General features: G+C 48.1%; 1 protein-coding gene across 2 annotated transcripts in view; it reads left to right on the forward strand.

Annotated features, from left to right (window-relative positions):
• The first annotated feature begins 4,184 nt into the window (after positions 1–4,184).
• Positions 4,185–17,200, forward strand: part of LOC107106651 (occludin-like) — a 57,168-nt gene continuing 44,152 nt past the window's right edge. For both annotated transcript variants that reach the window (XM_015406833.1, XM_015406841.1), the window contains exon 1: positions 4,185–4,376. The gene's annotated coding sequence lies outside the window, so the exon portion shown is untranslated. The remainder of the gene's footprint in view (positions 4,377–17,200) is intronic.

Here is a 17,200-nt window from a genome sequence, read left to right on the forward strand (position 1 = left end):
AGAAAACAGTCGTGAGAGTCTGACCCACAAATCAAGCAGTCCACAAGACTTGCAAAAAATACTTCCTGTGTATCACAGTCTAAATTCCTACAAATCATAAGAAAATCCTAGAACAACGATACATCATCAAAGATACATCATCAATGTCATCTCCGGATTATATAACAACGTTTCAAAATTGGATCTTCCTCAGGAATATTAGAGTGGTCCAAAAGCTCCCTCGCTCTTAAAGTGCTTAACAACAAGTCATGAAAGATAATACAATTCATTCAAATAGGACGCTGATCTCAATATGTTCAGGCTCAGATATGCTGCTAAACTTCTAATGAATCCCAGGTGTCTCTTTTCAAGAACAGCTGTGCCAGAACTACGGCTTGCCCAAGGTCATCCAGCAGCTGCAAGTGGAGGAGTGGGGAATCAAACCTGGTTCTCCCAGATTAGACTCCGCGCACATAAAAATTACACCAATTCATCTGTTCAAATCAACTTGTTGCTATAGATTTTCCGGGTTGTGTGGCCGTGGTCTTGGCATTGAAGAACCTGACGTTTCGCCAATAGCTGTTGACACAGAGAGTACTCCATCTTTCTGTGTTATACCTCTAAGGATGCCAGTCATGGCTACTGGTGAAACATCAGGTTCTACAATGCCAAGACCATGGCTAGACAGCCCGGGAAATCTACAGCAACTAATGAACTCAGGCCGTGAACGCCTTCGACAACATATTCAAATCAACTTGCTTTGAATTTTTTTAAAAGTTCCAACTCAGGGCAAATGCTTAAGAAAAAAGCAAGATAAACCAAATAACTGAGCTGCCCGCAAAATTTTGCAACCCCCCCGTGGGGTGTGTGTGGAAAAGGCTTTGGAGGACCATCAAGATCAAACAAAAATCGTCCAGAAGCCGGAGGAGCTGCCGAATCACCGAGCTGGGCTTTTTAATTTCTTTTTGGTATCACAGATCGCCACTTGCTTTTTGTCTTCCTTGTTTTTATCGCAACCCAGATTCTTTTTATTGTTTTCTTTAAAAAGGTAACGGTTCCCTTGCTCGAAAGCCAGTCGAATCCGACTCTAGGGTTGCGGTGCTCATCTCCGTTTCAAAGCCGAAGAGCCAGCGCTGTCCAAAGACGTTTCCGTGGTTCTTGGACGCCGAGGTGCACGGAACACTGTTACCTTCCCACTGAAGTGGTAACTATTTATCTACTTGCAATTTCTTGCTTTTGAACTGCTCGGTTGGCAAGAGCTGGAACTAGAGACGGGAGCTTACTCCGTCATGCAGCACACTCGGGTCTCGAACTGCTGAGCTACCGACCTTCCACAGCCTGCAGTTCAGTGTCTTAACCACTTGAGCCACCGCAGCTCTTATGCAAACCGGAAAAACCCTTCAGTGTTGAAAGATCCATTAATTTTAATGGGAGAAACTCGTCATGAGAACGAAATTCATCATGAGAACGAAAAAATTCATTACGAGAGCCTGGGAATGAAGATTCACAGGTTCGTCCCCCCACACAGGGGAAACGAAATACTGAAATGGGGAGTTTCCAAATCGAACTGAACCACATTTGTCCCAGGTCTGCTGAATCAAGGTAGTAGACGTGTCTTTCCCAGCAGTTCCCCCTCCCTGGCAGAGAGCTACTCTGTCCGTTGCCAGCTGCAAATTACCTCCAAGGAGTCTTCAAAGGCTGCGCCCCGCTGTGTGCATTCCAGCCTCCAAGTCACATGCTTCCAGATGAATGGGGTTGGTAATGTAGATCCGCCCAGGCCCTCCTTCCTTCTGGAGGGGCCAGCCACAAGGGCTGTGTTCTGTCTCTCATCACGCTGGAGATGAAGGCTGGACCTCACTCGGGCCTCCCACACCCTGTTATTTTATTCCTAGTGTTCTACCCACTCGGGTTGGTCTCTGTGGATTCCCCAGCTGCTGTGGATTTGCCAGCTTTGGAAAGTGTCTTCAAATTCCGCAACAACAATCCCTTACCCGTGGCACCTTACGCCGCCACCTCTCCCCTGCCCCTGCGCCCCTGCCCTGGCCCCACCACCCAGAAATCCTGCATATGGGTGTGGCCTGAGCCCCTTCAGTTCACTCACATCCCCCCCACGCTGCATTACCCAAATCAAGATTGCCTGTTTCAGCAATGCGTGCATACACATTGCGTGCATACACAATGCGTGCATACACAAACACCACACCAAGTGACTGCACTGAGATTCCTGGCTTGCCACGACTCGATTTCAGTGCATGATGCCATGGGTATCGGCTTCTCTTGCTGCCTTACAGCAACCCGGTGGGGTTTTCCAAGGCAAGAGACATTCAGAAGTGGTTTGCCGTTGCCTGCGTCTGCTTTGTGACCCCGGGCTTCCTTGGTGGTCTTCCATCCAAATACTGACCAGCCTGACCCTGCTTAACTTCTGAGATCTGGGAAGATTGGGCTAGCCTGGGCCAGGTCAGTGCATCAGAAACTATACATAAATGACAATAGGCCTAAGGAAAGGCCTCTGTTTTTTCAGGTAAAAGACAAGATATATCACGGAGCAGGAAAGGGAAAGGCCAGTGGGACAATGCATAACAAAGAGCTATTAACAGGGTAAGATCAGCTTTGCAAGAGCTCAGCTGCAAGGCCCAATGGTGTAGTCAGTGGCTAGGAGTGCAGCCTCTAATCTGGGAGAACCGGGTTTGGTTCCCCACTCCTCCACATGCAGCTGCTGGTGTGACCTTGGGTCAGCCATAAATTCTTTCAGAGCTGTTCTCTCAGGAGCAGTCCTCGAAAGAGCTCTCTCAGCCCCACCTGCCTCACAGGGTGTCTTTTGTGGGAAGGGGAAAGGAAAGGAGTTTGTAAGTCACTCTGAGACTCCTTCAGGTAGTGAAGGGGGTGGTATAAATCCAATCTCCTCCTCCTCCTCTTCTTCTTGAGCCAGTTTGGTGTAGTGGTTAAGTGCGCGGACTCTAATCTGGGAGAACCGGGTTTGATTCCCCACTCCTCCACTTGCACCTGGCTGGATGACCTTGGGCAAGCCGTAGCTCTGATAACAGCTGTTCTTGAAAAAGAGCCGTTTCTGTCAGAGCTCTCTCAGCCCCACCTACCTCACAGGGTGTCTGTTGTGGGGAGGGGAAGGGAAAGGAGTTTGTAAGCCACTTTGAGAGACCTTTGGGTAGTGAAGGGCGGGGTAGAAATCCAATCTCTTCTTCTCTTCTTCTTCTTCTTCTCCTCCTCCTTCTTGCAACAGTTGAGTTGCTAGACCAGAGCTGAGCTCATACTGCATTTTGACTTCATGTCTCCTCCATGGGGACCCAAAGTGGCTCTCATCACTCTCGTCTCCATTTTTATCCTCACAACAACCCTATGAGGTAGGTTAGGCTGAGGGGGTGAGTGACTGGCCAAAGGTCAACCACAACAAGTTTCCATGGCAGACGGAGGATTTGGATCCAAGTCTGACACTTTAACCACTATGCCACACTGGTGAAGATAATAAGACTGGGGCCCGGGGTGGCTTGCTTACATGGGTGACCCACCGGATCCTGTCAAGGCCACTGCCCCTAGGGCTGAATTCTACAGAGATCTTGGCTTCCGGCTTCTAATCCACCGCCGCAGGTGCTCACTCTTAAGTCTGCGGAGAGCTCCTGTTGACGCCACAGTCTGGGAAGCCTCTGGCCCGTCATGGTTGCAAAAGCCGACAAGTCGTGAGTGTCTTACAGGATTAAAGGCTCGGAATCCAAAGTGTTTTGTTTTTTCCCAGTTGGCGCTTGGCAGGCGCTTGGCAGGCACTGCCGTGCCGCGCACCTTCCGCATGACCAAGGTGAACGGGCCCGGAACAAACACGGGTCCCGAGTTCTCCTCTCGACGTTGGCCCACAGGGCCAGGAGGGGGATTGGCTAAGGAAGGGGGGTCACTCGGAGGTAGCAGAGCAGAACCCGGTCAAGAGGCGAGCTTGGCAGCTTGGCATCCGGCGGAGCAAAACAGCCCCAGGAGAGATTTTAATCCCTCTCTCTTTCCTGCCAGGCCTTTGTGTTCTGTGTGTACCAGGCTCTCGCGGGCTCTGAGAGGGAGGGAGGGCTCAGAGAGGGAGGGAGGGAGGGGTGTGTGCCTGCATGTGTGTGTGAGTCCACCACACACCAGTTTAATGATTGTGTGCGCCTAGTAATGATTAATTCTTCAGCTGCCATTTTAAACAAAAACAAAGAGACCGTGGCAAAGGTGTGTGCGGCGGCGGTGGGGGCCAGGTAAGCCCGCATCTTCGGGTTGCTACCTGGGAACCGCTCCAAAGTGTATCAGGAAGTGGCAAGCGTTCCTCTTTGGCCTTTTAAAGGAAGGGCTACCTGCAACGGCAAGGCAAGGGATTAACGATCCCGTTTGGATCCAGGAGGCGAGAATTCTTTCCGATCCAGGTAAGATCTCTTTCTTTTCCCTTTGGATGTGGGAGAAGGTTCAGAGCGTCCTTTACGTCCTCCCGGGAGGCAGACTCTCTAGTTTTGTTAAAGGCAAGTCCTCATGCCGGGGGCAGAAAACGAAGCCCAAAGACCCCTCCTCCCCGATCACACACACTCAATAATCCACTTTCGATCCACTTTCAAACTGGATTTTTACTGTGCGAACTGGCAAAATCCAGTTTGAACGTGCATTGAGGTCAATGCTCCCTCTAAATTGTGGAGCTCTGTGAGCAAAAATCCTATTTTCTGAGCTACTGGCCTTAAAGTTGTGGGCAAGCGATTTGGCTACTGCCTAAATTACTTTGCTCTGGAACCATCTTTCCTAAACTAAGACAAAAATGTGTGGGCCAGAGGCTAAAAGAACTGTGAGCTAGCTCGCACTAACACAGCTTAGAGGGAAAACTGAGGTGGACTGAAAGTGGATTGTTGAGTGTGTGTGATCGCAGCCTGATCAGTGTCCGGATTCAAGTGGCCACGGTTCCTCTGGAATGGCCACCTTCCGACCAGAGATATTCCTTTGAAGACCTGCAGCGGTAAGGAGTAATGGAGAGCCGCTGTGGTGGTGTTGTAGTCAGAGTATCTTGGAGATGTAGGTTCTAATCCCCGCTTGGCCATAAAAGCTCAACGGGTAACCTTAAGCAGGTCCCTCTTCTTCTTTCAGCCTGGCCTATCTCACAGGGATGTTGGGGTGACAAAATGAAATGGTTAGACTCTGAGGTCGGTTGCCCTGAGGAAGGGGCAGGATATGAAGGGAGGGCTAGCTGGTCGTGTTTCCTTCCTGAAACAGCCACGCAGGCTGGATTTCTGCCGTTCGGCCTTTGTTAAGGCAGAAGAGCGGATCGGCCTGGTGTTTTCATTTCCTGGTCAGTCGGCAGCAACCCTCTGTGTATTTCCCGGCCCCACCTGCCCTGCAGAAATAGTTCTAACACCAGACCGTACTATTTGCATACCTGGAGTGTCTCCATCTCCCGGCTCTGTCCAGCGGCCCCAATCCTGAGGACCTACGTGGAGAAGCACTGCTGCTTCCGCCCCCCCCCCCCCCCCCACCAAAGCAGGGCTTCTGTGATAATAAGAACACGCCCTGACATTCAGAAATTGAAGGTTTTCTCCCTCACCGCTCATTTGCCCTTATTAAATCTCCCTGGCCGTTGCATTCCAGAGTTCTGTTAAAAAAAAGTGCACACACCGCTATTGTTTTAAAAGCCAGGTTCATTTTAAAAGCCAAGTTTCTCCAGGGCCCTCCCCGCCTTCATCTCTACTGTGTTTCTTTGCTGAAACTAGTCAACATGGGTCTGGGTCAGTGTTCCCTCTAAGCTGAGTTCGTGTGAGCCAGCTCACAGTTTTTTAGCCTCCGGCTCACACATTTTTGTCTCCGCTCAGGAAGGAGGGCTCCAGAGCAAACTAATTCACGCAGTAGCCAAATCGCTCGCTCACAACTTGAATGCCAGTAGCTCACAAAGTAGGTGAAAAGTACGCAGACGGAGAGTGATTTCAGCAAAGCGTACTTTATTCGATCAGGAACAAGACACTTTGGCCGGCTTGCAGACCAGCTTATATTCCCCGAGAAACCGCCACCCAAAACACACACCCACTTCCCAATAGGTTATTTACAGTGGCTGAGAGTCCCATAGGCTCTCGGCTGGGAATCTAGCTCCCTGATTGGAGCGGGCTAGGATCCACATAGTCCATTGTCTCTTGGAGCGAAGCTCGATGTTTGTGCCTGACCGCGTGGCGCCCAAGCCGGCCACGCGGTCTGAACTGGATACACTACAGTAGGATTTTTGCTCACAAGACTCCACAGCTTAGAGGGAGCATTGGTCTGGGGTGGTTTACAGATGAGGACAGGCTGGATAAACCCGGGGAGGGGGGTCTCTAGCTTGCCCCGCACCAACTATGCTCCCTCCCCACGCACAGCCTCCGCACACTGCAATTCCTCTCAAGTGGTGTACGCCATGTTTCACTTTGAGACTAGGTCTACCAATCAGTCCTTGGGCTCTTTTCGTAGCAGGAACTCCTTTGCATATTAGGTGACACACCCGTAACGTAGCTAGGGATGCCAAGTGTATCTTCGCCGGGAGTGGGGGGCTCCCGGCCGGTGTCTTGTGCATGTGCACGCGCGCAAAGCACGCGCACGCCGCACACACGTCACCCGGAAGTGACAGGAGGATGCCAGGCACGCTGGGGGCGGGGCCATGGCCACACAAGGGAAAACCATCGAGTTTTCCCTTGTATGGCTGTGGCCCCGCCCCCAGCGTGCCCGGCATGCTCACGTCACTTCCTGGTGACGTGCACGCCAGGGCGGGGTTCCCCCCGGGGCCCGATTCTGCGGCGGCGGATATTGGGTCTCCAAAGCGGGGGTTTCCCCGCCCCCCATCCCCAGTTGGCAGCCCTAAACATAGCCAATCCTCCAAGAGCTTACAGTACCCCTGTAAGAAGAGCTCTGTAAGCTTTTAGAGGATTGGCTACATAGGGGTGTGTCGCCTAATATGCACAGGAGTTCCTGCTACAAAAAGAGCCCTGGCCAACTCCTCACCACCCGCCTTAAACTGGTGCAGGCAGCAGTGGGCACTTTCATACATGCTAAATAATGCCATTTCAATCCAATTCAGCAACTGTTTATAAGTGGATTTTGCCACTTCACACAGTGGATATCCAGTTGCAAAGTGCGCTGAAAGTAGCTTGAAGTCGCATTATTCGGGGTGTGTGAAAGAGCGCAGTGTTTCAGAGCACGCGCTGAGGGCCGTCATGTTGCCACCAAGACACAGAACTTATTTTTCAGCACCGTCTCTGAACAAGTGGAAGTGCTTCGAGGCATGCGCAGAGCGCATTTACACCCAAACCCAAATTCAATGAAGCAACCAAGTGCTTTAGGGAGTGTTTATATATTTATTTAGACAAACATGTACACTGCCTCTCCAGGAAGCGGCCTGAGGTGGCCTACAAAATAAAAAATAATAAAAAACAAAATAAAAACGATAATTAAAAAACAGCATTAAAAATCCGTGCCCAGGATAAAAACAGACCAATGACAGCTTAAAATTACAGTTTCCAAACTGAAATAGTGTTAAAAGATTTAAATCCTTAATTGGATATTTGCCATCTGATTGCCTCTACGGTTTTATTAATGTCTTAACTGATTTTATCTTGTTCGAACTGCGGTTTGTACCACAGGTTGGGCGATTCATAAATACTATTATTGTTGTTGTTGATGATGATGATGGTGATGATGGTGGTAGTAGTGGTAGTAGGAGTAAAAAAATCTGTAGCCGGGATTTTGTGGCTTGTGGGGCAATAAAATTTCTGCTGGGGCTGCCGTTATTTTTTCTGTATGTTTCTAAACCTGTACTTTTAAGTAACAATACAGACAATAATACTAATAAAAAATTAAATTAAATGCCGCACAACCCCCCCCCACAACAGCCACCCCAGATATAAATGAAACGCAAACCCCCTCCCTTCCCCTGCCTAAAGCACTGAAATCCCTTACCATTTTCAGAAGGAAATCTTGTGGGGCTGGCCCTTTAAGGAAGGGGGCGGAACCCCTAATAGCCCCACTGTAGCTACGGGCCAGGAGTGTGCACTCTAGCCTGGGAGGACCGGGTTTGATTCCCCCCTCCTCCACATGCAGCTCCTGGTGTAACCTTGGGTCAGTCGCAAGTTCTCTCAGAGCTGTTCTCTCAAGGGCAGTTCTCAGGAGAGCTCTCTCAGCCCCACCTACTTCACAGGGTGTCTGTTAGAGGGAGGGGAAGGGAAAGGGAAAGGGCGGGATAAAAATAAAATCTCAATCTCCTCCTCCTCTTCTTCTTCCTCCTCCTCTTCTTCTTCTTCTTCTTCTTCTTCTTCTTCTTCTTCTTCTTCTTCTTCTTCTTCTTCTTCTTCTTCTTCTTCTTCTTCTTCTTCTTCTGTAGTGGTAGAAAAGAGCGAGAGTCCAGTAGCACCTTAAGGACAAACAAAATTTTTCTTCAGTGTCTCAGCAGTGAAGTGACTCAGCAGTGACTCAGGAAAGCTCCTCCCCTGCCACATATTTCGTTAGCCCTTAAGGTGCTCCTGGACTCTTGCTCTTTTCCACTCCTACGGACAGACTAACACGGCGACCCATCTTGATCTACTTCACAGGGTTGTTGTGAGGACAGAATAGAAGAGGGGGGGACAACGTAAGCCACTTTGGGGGCAACGGCAGGGTATAAATGGAGTCATAATAAATAAAATAGATAATAACCATAAGCTCAAAACTGTCAATGCAGAAGCACCTCATGCACTTCAACCTTACACACCTTGGGTTAATCAGTACGACGCAGGGCAATAAACTGAGGATCTGGCTGGCAGCCTGCCCTGAACTGGAGAGCCCAGGCTTGCCTGATATTGTCGTGTCTCAGAAGCTAAGCAGGGTTGTTCCCTCTAAGCTGTGTTAGTGTGAGCCAGCTCACAGTTTTTTAGCCTCCAGCTCACAGATTTTTCTCTTAGCTCAGGAAGGAGGGCTCCAGAGCAAACGAATTTATGCAGCGGCCAAACGGCTCGCTCACCACTTGAATGCCAGTAGCTCACAAAGTAGAATCTTTGTTCACAAGACTCCACAACTTAGAGGGAGCGTGGGTTCGCCCTGGTCAGTATTTGGATGGGAGACTTCCAGGGAATGCCTAGGTCATGACGCTCAGGCAGGCAATAGTAAACCACCTCTGAAGGGTTACCAAAAAGGTTGAGACAAAGAAAAAAAAACCCTAAAATATAGCTACACACATAATGCTAGTGTACAAAATATCATATATCATTTAATCATACATTCAGAAGTGCTAAAATAAAGAAGAAGAGGAGGAGGAGGAGGAAGAGGAGATTGGATTTATACCCTGCCTTTCACTTGGAGTCTCAGAGCGGCTTACAAACTCCTTTTCCCTTCCCCTCCCCACAACAGACACCCTGTGAGGTAGGTGGGGCTGAGAGAGCTCTGACAGAAACTGCTCTTTTTCAAGGACAGCCCTTATCAGAACTACGGCTTGCCCAAGGTCATCCAGCAGGTGCAAGTGGAGGCGTGGGGAATCAAACCCAGTTCTCCCAGATTAGAGTCCACACACTTAACCACGATACCAAACTATGGTTCTGCACATGAGCACCTAATCCTCCGGTATATATAATTCTATTTTGGTCATGGACTCCCCTGAACGTTCCAACACGCTCCAAAATCAGTTCGCTCTCTGATCTGTCATTCAGAGGGTCTCCCTATCCACTGGCTGCTTTGCCTGTCCTGCCTCCAACATTCTAAACAGTTTGCTGTTCCTCTCCCCCCCACAGCCAGTCAGAACACAGAGGTCATTTGCATATGTGGCCTGATTCGCCTTTGCCTCGGATCACAGAGGTCGTTTGCATATCCGGCCTCACTAGCCTTTCCCTCTAAGATTCTAAACAGTTTGCTGTTGATGTTCTGAGGTAAAAATAAATGTTCCCTTAGTGTCTGTTGGAGGAAACCATGGTTGCAAATCTCCAGGTGAGGGCTGGAGATCACTCAGAATTACAACTGCTTTCCAGATGGCAGAGATCAGTTCCCCTGGAGAAAATGGTGGACTCTGTGTCCTTATATCCTGCTGAGATGGCCCCTGTATGACAGCCAATGTGGCATAGCAGTCACGGCTTCAGCGTCCAGATGAACCAGATCAGTTCTCTTGGACACAATGGCTGCTTTGGGCAGTAGATTCTATGGCATTATACCCTGCTGAGGTCCCTCCCCACCCAAAATCCTGCCCTCCCCAGACTCTACCCCTCAAATCTACAGGTATTTCCCAACCCAGAGTTGGCAACCGTGTAATTGGCTATGGAACCACTTTCCAGACCCTTGGAACCCAGAAAACGTGGCACAGGAGGAAGTCCTTTTCTACCTCAACTGTGATTGCATAGCCCCAAATTAACATAAGTCAACCTCCAGGCGGCACCTGGAGCTCTCCAGCTATTAAAACTGATGTCCAGATGATCAAGATCAGTTCTCCTGGAGACAATGGCTGCTTTGTACAGGACTCTATGGGATTATACCCTGCTGAGGTCCCTTCCCACCCCAAACCCTGTCCTCCCAAGGCTCTAATTCTCAAATCTACAGGTATTTCCCAACCCAATGTTGGCAACCATGTAATTGGCTATGGTACCAATTTCCAGACCCTTGGAACCCAGAAGACATGGCATAGGAGGAGGTGCTTCTCTACCTTAGCTGCCACTGCATAGCCCCAAATTAATATAAGCCAACCTCCAGGCGGCACCTGGAGATCTCCAGCTATTAAAACTGATGTCCAGATGACCAAGATCAGTTCGGCTGGAGAAAATGGCTTACTTCAGACACCCTGCCTTATAGCTAAGCAGAAGGAAAGAAACATGGCATGCCTCCCTCCTTTTTCTGCTTCCTTCTGCCGCCCCACCAGCCACAGTCGGGACACTCATCTGGAGCTTCCTTCTAGATCCCGTCGTATTTCTTCCCACAACGGGCATTACTCCTTGTCCTAATATAAAGACAAATGTCCAATCATATAAATACAGGTTAACAGATATAAATTATATCCATATACAAGAACCAATACCAAATGTGTTTCGGCTAAAGTAAAATTCAAAACTGAGCGCTCCATAAATTTAGCAGAAAGAGACATAAAACTCATCAATACACAGAATGGACCTTACACTGAGGTCCCGGTCACACGGGCCGGCTACCGGATATCGCAGGGGGGGCGTGGCTGTTTGCCTCGCAGCTAAATAACGCGCGACTGCACGATCAGGCGTCCCCTCGCGGTCCCATCGAGGTCCCGTGGTTAGGGGGGGAGGTGCCGATCACACGACGCGCCAAAGAAGCGGCGCGGCACGGCAAACGGGGTTGCGTGGGGGTTTTTTAACCTGAAGTATGTGCATGCCCCGTTGGGTGCTTGTGCACATCCCTGGAGACTTCGGGAAAAAAAACCTTTTCGCAATGGGCCATGGGTGGGCGCCGGATGCCACCGGAAATGCCCGCCCTTGCCCCACAGTTTCAGATGCCCGCCCTTGCCCCACGGTTTCCGGAAACTAGTACCGCGCATCTTCAGAGGGAAGCCTCGGGTTCGCCATGGGAGCTCTACGCTTCCCAGATGTGGCGGTGAGATCGCGCCCGGAAAATCCGCCTATCTTCCATCGCAATAGCGTGGCTACTGCTCCGTGTGACCACAGCCTGAGATGTTCACCCGTGGAGTAAGTGGTGATAAATATTCTTGCGAGGCCGCATGGGCAACTCATCAAGATGTGCAATATTTCCTTGGCCCATGGATCTGCTTCGGCCCAATCTGCAATGCTTCAAGCTCCAAGGGAGTGTTCAGGTACAAACAGAACCACAATAAACCTTTATTGGCATAACAGCAGCGGCCTTGGTTCAGAGATACAGGAAAGAGAAAGAAAAAAATAAACAGTTAATTAACTACTCATTCTGACAGAAAAGACTTCTCCTCCTATATGCACAATACAGGAAGTTTGCCACCGCTTCGATGAGATCAGCCCCGTTTGAGGCTAGAAGGTTCATAATCTTACTTTCCTCAGATTTGCCCTCCAGGGATCGCAGTATAGGGTCAAGGTGGTAGGCAGGTAAATCCTGGTAAAGTCCAGGGGTCATTTGCTGCAGGAGCGCACAGGAGCGGAGCTCCGGCACTAAAGAGCCCAGGGGCAGGCACATGCAACAAGCCCCGCCCCCTGCTCCCAGCAGCCCCGGGCCACAAGGAGCAAGAAGCAGCCGGGTAAGTTGCAGAGCCCCCCCCCCCAGATAGCAATCCAAAACAGTCCAGTGTCACCTTTAAGGCCAAGGTTTATTCAGGTACAAGCTCTCCCTCCTCTGTGAGGGCAGATCTGCGCATCCTCCCCTCCCCCATAGCTAGCAATCCAAAAGAGTCCAGTGGAGCCTGAGCGATGGGTGTTGCCTCCTGACACACTTCCGGTGATGTCAGGGGGTGTGGCATATGCAAATGAGTTATGCTAATGAGTTATGCTAATGAGCGCCACCTCTTTTTCTACAAAATGACCCCTGGAAAGTCTACAAGACAGAAGTACATGGTCTGTTCTTTCAATGTCCTTTAGCCCAAATGGGCATAGCCTATCCAAGAATGGTGGTTTTTTAAATCTCCCATATAGCACAGCTGTGGGGAGCACATTAAAACGAGCCATTGTGAACACCCTTCTAATATGGGGATCAATCAAACAAGAGAAATACTCTGCAGGTGGCACATTAAAAGAGATCCCCCAATAAATTGGGGAGCAGTGCCCAGTGGCAAATGTTCTTGCATTCCTATGTTGATTAGTCTCTGTTTAATCATGCCACAAGCCTGCTTCTCCGGAAGAAGAAGAAGAAGAAGAAGAAGAAGAAGAAGAAGAAGAAGAAGAAGAAGAAGAAGAAGAAGAAGAAGAAGAAGAAGAAGAAGAAGAAGAAGAAAAAGAAGAAGAAACAGAAGAAGAGATTGGATTTATACCCTGCCCTTCACTACCCAAAGGTGTCTCAGAGCGGCTCACAAACTCCTTTCCCTTCCCCTCCCCACAACAGACACCCTGTGGGGTAGGTGGGGCTGAGAGAGCTCTTGACAGAAACTGCTCTTTTTCAATAACAGCTCTGATCAGAACTATGGCTTGCCCAAGGTCATCCAGCCAGGTACAAGTGGAGGAGTGGGGAATCAAACCCAGTTCTCCCATATTCGAGTCCGCGCACTCAACCACTACACCAAAGAAGGGTCAAATCATCCATGTTGAGAGTAATTTTCCCTTCAACACGTGTCAACCAATCTGATAGGGGGGATTCATGCAGCATATACGCGATGAGACTATTAGACCCACTTCTATAGAGAAGTCGCAGCCAAAATTTAAATGTTGAGAGCCATGCTTTGGTGACTAAACGTGTCTGGTTTGTCTCAAGGCATATTGCCGCGTAAGGTACACAAGCTGGGAGCAGGGACAAACAGGGAAGAATCCAGCCCGGTCACCTCCTGTTCCTTTATCGAAAATAAGCATGGGACCGAGCAAAATATAGAGCTGGTAGCTTCAGGCCCTTCAAGCACTGTCGTAAAAATGCACCTGTAGCACTTGTCAGTCTAAACTAACCCTGTATAAAGTGTTACCTGCACCTCTAGGTTTGTAATGGTCTGGTGAGTGCCCCTTACCAAGGTGGGTAGAATGTTAAAAGAAAGTTAGCTGGAATGCAATACAAGGTTATTTAAACAATAAAACTGTTTATTAGCTAAAGACAAGCAAGGAATATGGAACAAAGATTTCCCCATACACAGAAGCTTCTGGACTGGCCCAGAGAGATCACGAAAGATCTCCGAGAGTCAGTCCTGAAATGAAGCATCTTGCCTTCTTTTATACCATACTGGTCCCATACATTTCGATAGAGCTATAGAAATTATAAACTGCAGCAATTAATCTAACTGCCCTGGTAATGTGGGCCATTATGCCCTAGGAAATGTTCCCACATACCAGAGGCAATGGGGTTGCCCTGATGTTTTTAGCAAAACAATGCAAGATAGCACCTACATTTTTAAATGACAAACAGAAGAATCCTTACAATTTCAGGATGTTCTTTGTTTCCTTGAATCAGAGCAGACATTCAGGCACTGTCTGCTGGCTGGAGGTGTGCAGTGAGTTTCTGCATGTAGGCAAGCCTTTAGTATTGCAAATACTCTGGCTTCCTTGACTTAATGGCAGGTGGATACTAATCTTTTAATTTTAAACGTTTCCAAATTCTTTATATTCATGAACAATGTAATGCAAATGTTGGTTCCTGTGTACGTGATGGAGGAAAGATATCTCTTGAGACAAAGGCTTAGCCAAAATCATGTTGGGAGTCATGTTCACTGTGCTGCTTAGCTGCTTGGAAAGTTACAGAAATAGAGGAGAGAAAAACACTATGATTTCTTTATAAAATTAACTGTATAAATGGGTTTTAAATTTTCTGAACCAACTATTTTATTTTTCTCACAACAAGCACAGGTGGGTTTTGAAAGGTTTTTGGATAGGATAAAATGCAAGAAGGGAAACTGACAACATTGCCCGTTTCTTGCTCCAGATCTCGCTGCTTTAAAAGGTGAAGCTCCAGGGGACAATTCAACAGTCGGTAGCTTCCTCCAATCTAGAATCCCCTGCCCAGTTTGCATCTTCCACCTGGCAGGGCCTTGGTGCCTTGAACTGCTGTTTGGCAGGCAAGAATTCGGCCTTCTCTGAGGTCATTTGCTGCAACCGACTTTTTAAAAAATGTGTATTTGAAGACACAGCCATGTCACCCTGATCGGGTGACCCTGAGAGCCAGTTTGGAGTAGTGGTTAAATGCGCGGACTCTAATCTGGGAGAACCGGGTTTGTCAGCCGCTCTGAGACACCTTTGGGTACTGAAGGGCGGGGTATAAATCCAATCTCTTCTCTTCTTCCGGATAGCCCAGGCAAGCCCGATCTCGTGAGATCTCTAGAAGTTAAGCAGGGTCAACTCTGGCAAGTACTTGGATGGGAGACCTCCTTGGAATACCAGCAGTTGGGAGGCGGGGGCAGGCTTTACTCAGCCACCTCTCTGAATATCCTCCAGGCCCCCAGCAGGGGTCAGTCACCAGAGGTCTCCACGACTTCCAGGTGCACACACACAGTCTCTCTCTCTCTCGCTCTCTCTCTCTCTCTCTCTCTCTCTCACACACACACACACACATTGAAAAACACCAAAATTAAGAGACAACAGTGTCCTCTTTGTGCATGTCCAGCAGGGAAGGAGTGGTTTCATCTCTGTGGCTCAGCCGTGGGTGCTGCGCATCTCAAAAACTCAAGACGTTATTCCACCAAGTTCTACTCCCCCACACAAACACTTCCCAAGCACACGACGGGGTCATTTTAAAATAAATGTCGTTTGCCTTTTCCAAAGGAAGGGGGATTCCAGTGAGTAAGGAAAACTGAGATCTATCTCATCTCAGTTTCTGCGTGGGTATGGGGAGGAGCCGGAATGGTATTCAGAGGGTTGAACTCGGACTGGGGGAGGCACGGGTCCCAATCCCCCACCCAATCACTGGATAAACTTGAGGCAATCGCTCTCTTTCTCAGCCGGAATCTACCTCACAGGACTGTTATGAGGATCCCTCTAAGCTGTGGAGTCTTGTGAGCAAAAATTCTACTTTGTGAGCTACGGGCTTTAAGGTTGTGAGCAAGAGATTTGGCTACTGCATAAATCAGTTTACTCTGGAGCCCTCCTTCCTGAGCTTAGACAAAAATGTGTGAGTCGGAGACTAAAAACCTGTGAGCTAGCTCATACTAACTCAGCTTAGAGGGAACAATGGACTGGAGGTGGGGAAAACCAGGTACCCAAGCTCCTTGTTAGCAGGGTGGGAATTTCTAGGCCATAGACCCAAATACGTAATAAATCAGTCTATCTCGTAACCAACCAATTTAATTCAATTGTAAGTTACTTTACGCTTCCCGAAATCTCTCAGAGATTTGGGTAATATGCAAAACTTATTTAAACAAAGTCTCCTGTGCCTTCTTCTGCTGTTCTCTGTGTTTAGCTTTTTGTACAGCTGCTAATGCTTCTAATATAACAGGCTGGTTTTTTTACTGACAAAGATATCCTTTATAATCATTGACTGTATTTCTGGAGGATTGGGGTGTTTTTGTGCATTTTGTGCAGAAGCGGAAACGAGTCAGGGATATTTTGAATGTTACAAATGTAAACTCCATGGTGTAGTAGGGCGCACCCTTTTTGGTTTCTTTAAATGCCAGAAATCTTTTTTGCATTCAAATGGCATAAACAAAACTTTAGAAATACTAATAAAATGGCCTATATAACCGCAAGCACACATTAAAAATACCATAACGCCAACAGGGCAATCAAGTTCTTTTTTTCCACACAACACACAATGGACTTGTTTTATTTATTTGTTAGATCTATACCCCGCCCTCCCCGCCAAGGCAGCCTCAGGGTGACTTACATTAAAATTTAAAAACAGATTCTAAAGTGCTCTACATAGATATTGCACATCTGATGGCAAAACAAACAAATCTAAGTACTATCCATAACAGATGTCAATCAGGAATAGCAATAGCCGATGGTAGAATTCCAGGGTAAGGCTCTGTTGGGATTCTTTGATTCAGGGTCGATGGTTGTATTGCAAACACAAGAGCCACGCTTAGTAAAAGAAAAATATCTTTACTATAAAAACAAAATACAACACGGGTAGGGCACTTTGGATAAAAGAAATAAAATAAAAGGTCACATACTTGCAGTTACTCTCAGGAATATATGCTAACAGCTACATCTTTCTATCTGTCTTGGCTTCTAGAAAGAGAACTAACACTTTGGTTCACACAAAGGGCCGTAAACCTTGTGAATACATTAATGCTAGATCAAAGCATTTCTACAAACAAGATGTTAGTTGACCAATACAAAGGTTACAGGTCACTTCATTAGGGTAAACAACTCCCACAAACTTTCCCGCCATTGAATACATTATGTAACGTAACATCCTGTTTGCTAACAAACAACATTTAACTCTGTAATGACTGAAGTGTAAGCAACTTGCAATCCCAACAGGCTCTGGTTTTAAATTAAGAGATGTAGCTTTTCACTCGAATGCCTGGTGGAAGAGCTCTGTCTTGCAGGCCCTGCGGAATTGGAATAAACTCTGCAGGGCCCTGATGTCCTTGGGTAGTTCATTCCACCAACCTTGAGCTGCCCCAGAAAAGGCCCTAGCCCAGGTCATGACCAGTCTGGCAATTGAACTCACTGCCACAGGATGTAGCAATGGACAGTGAGCTGGACAGTTTCAAAAGGGAATCAGTTAG

This window comes from Gekko japonicus, unplaced genomic scaffold (assembly GCF_001447785.1).
Source record: "Gekko japonicus isolate JY-2015 unplaced genomic scaffold, Gekko_japonicus_V1.1 scaffold2000, whole genome shotgun sequence".
NCBI lineage: Eukaryota > Metazoa > Chordata > Lepidosauria > Squamata > Gekkonidae > Gekko > Gekko japonicus.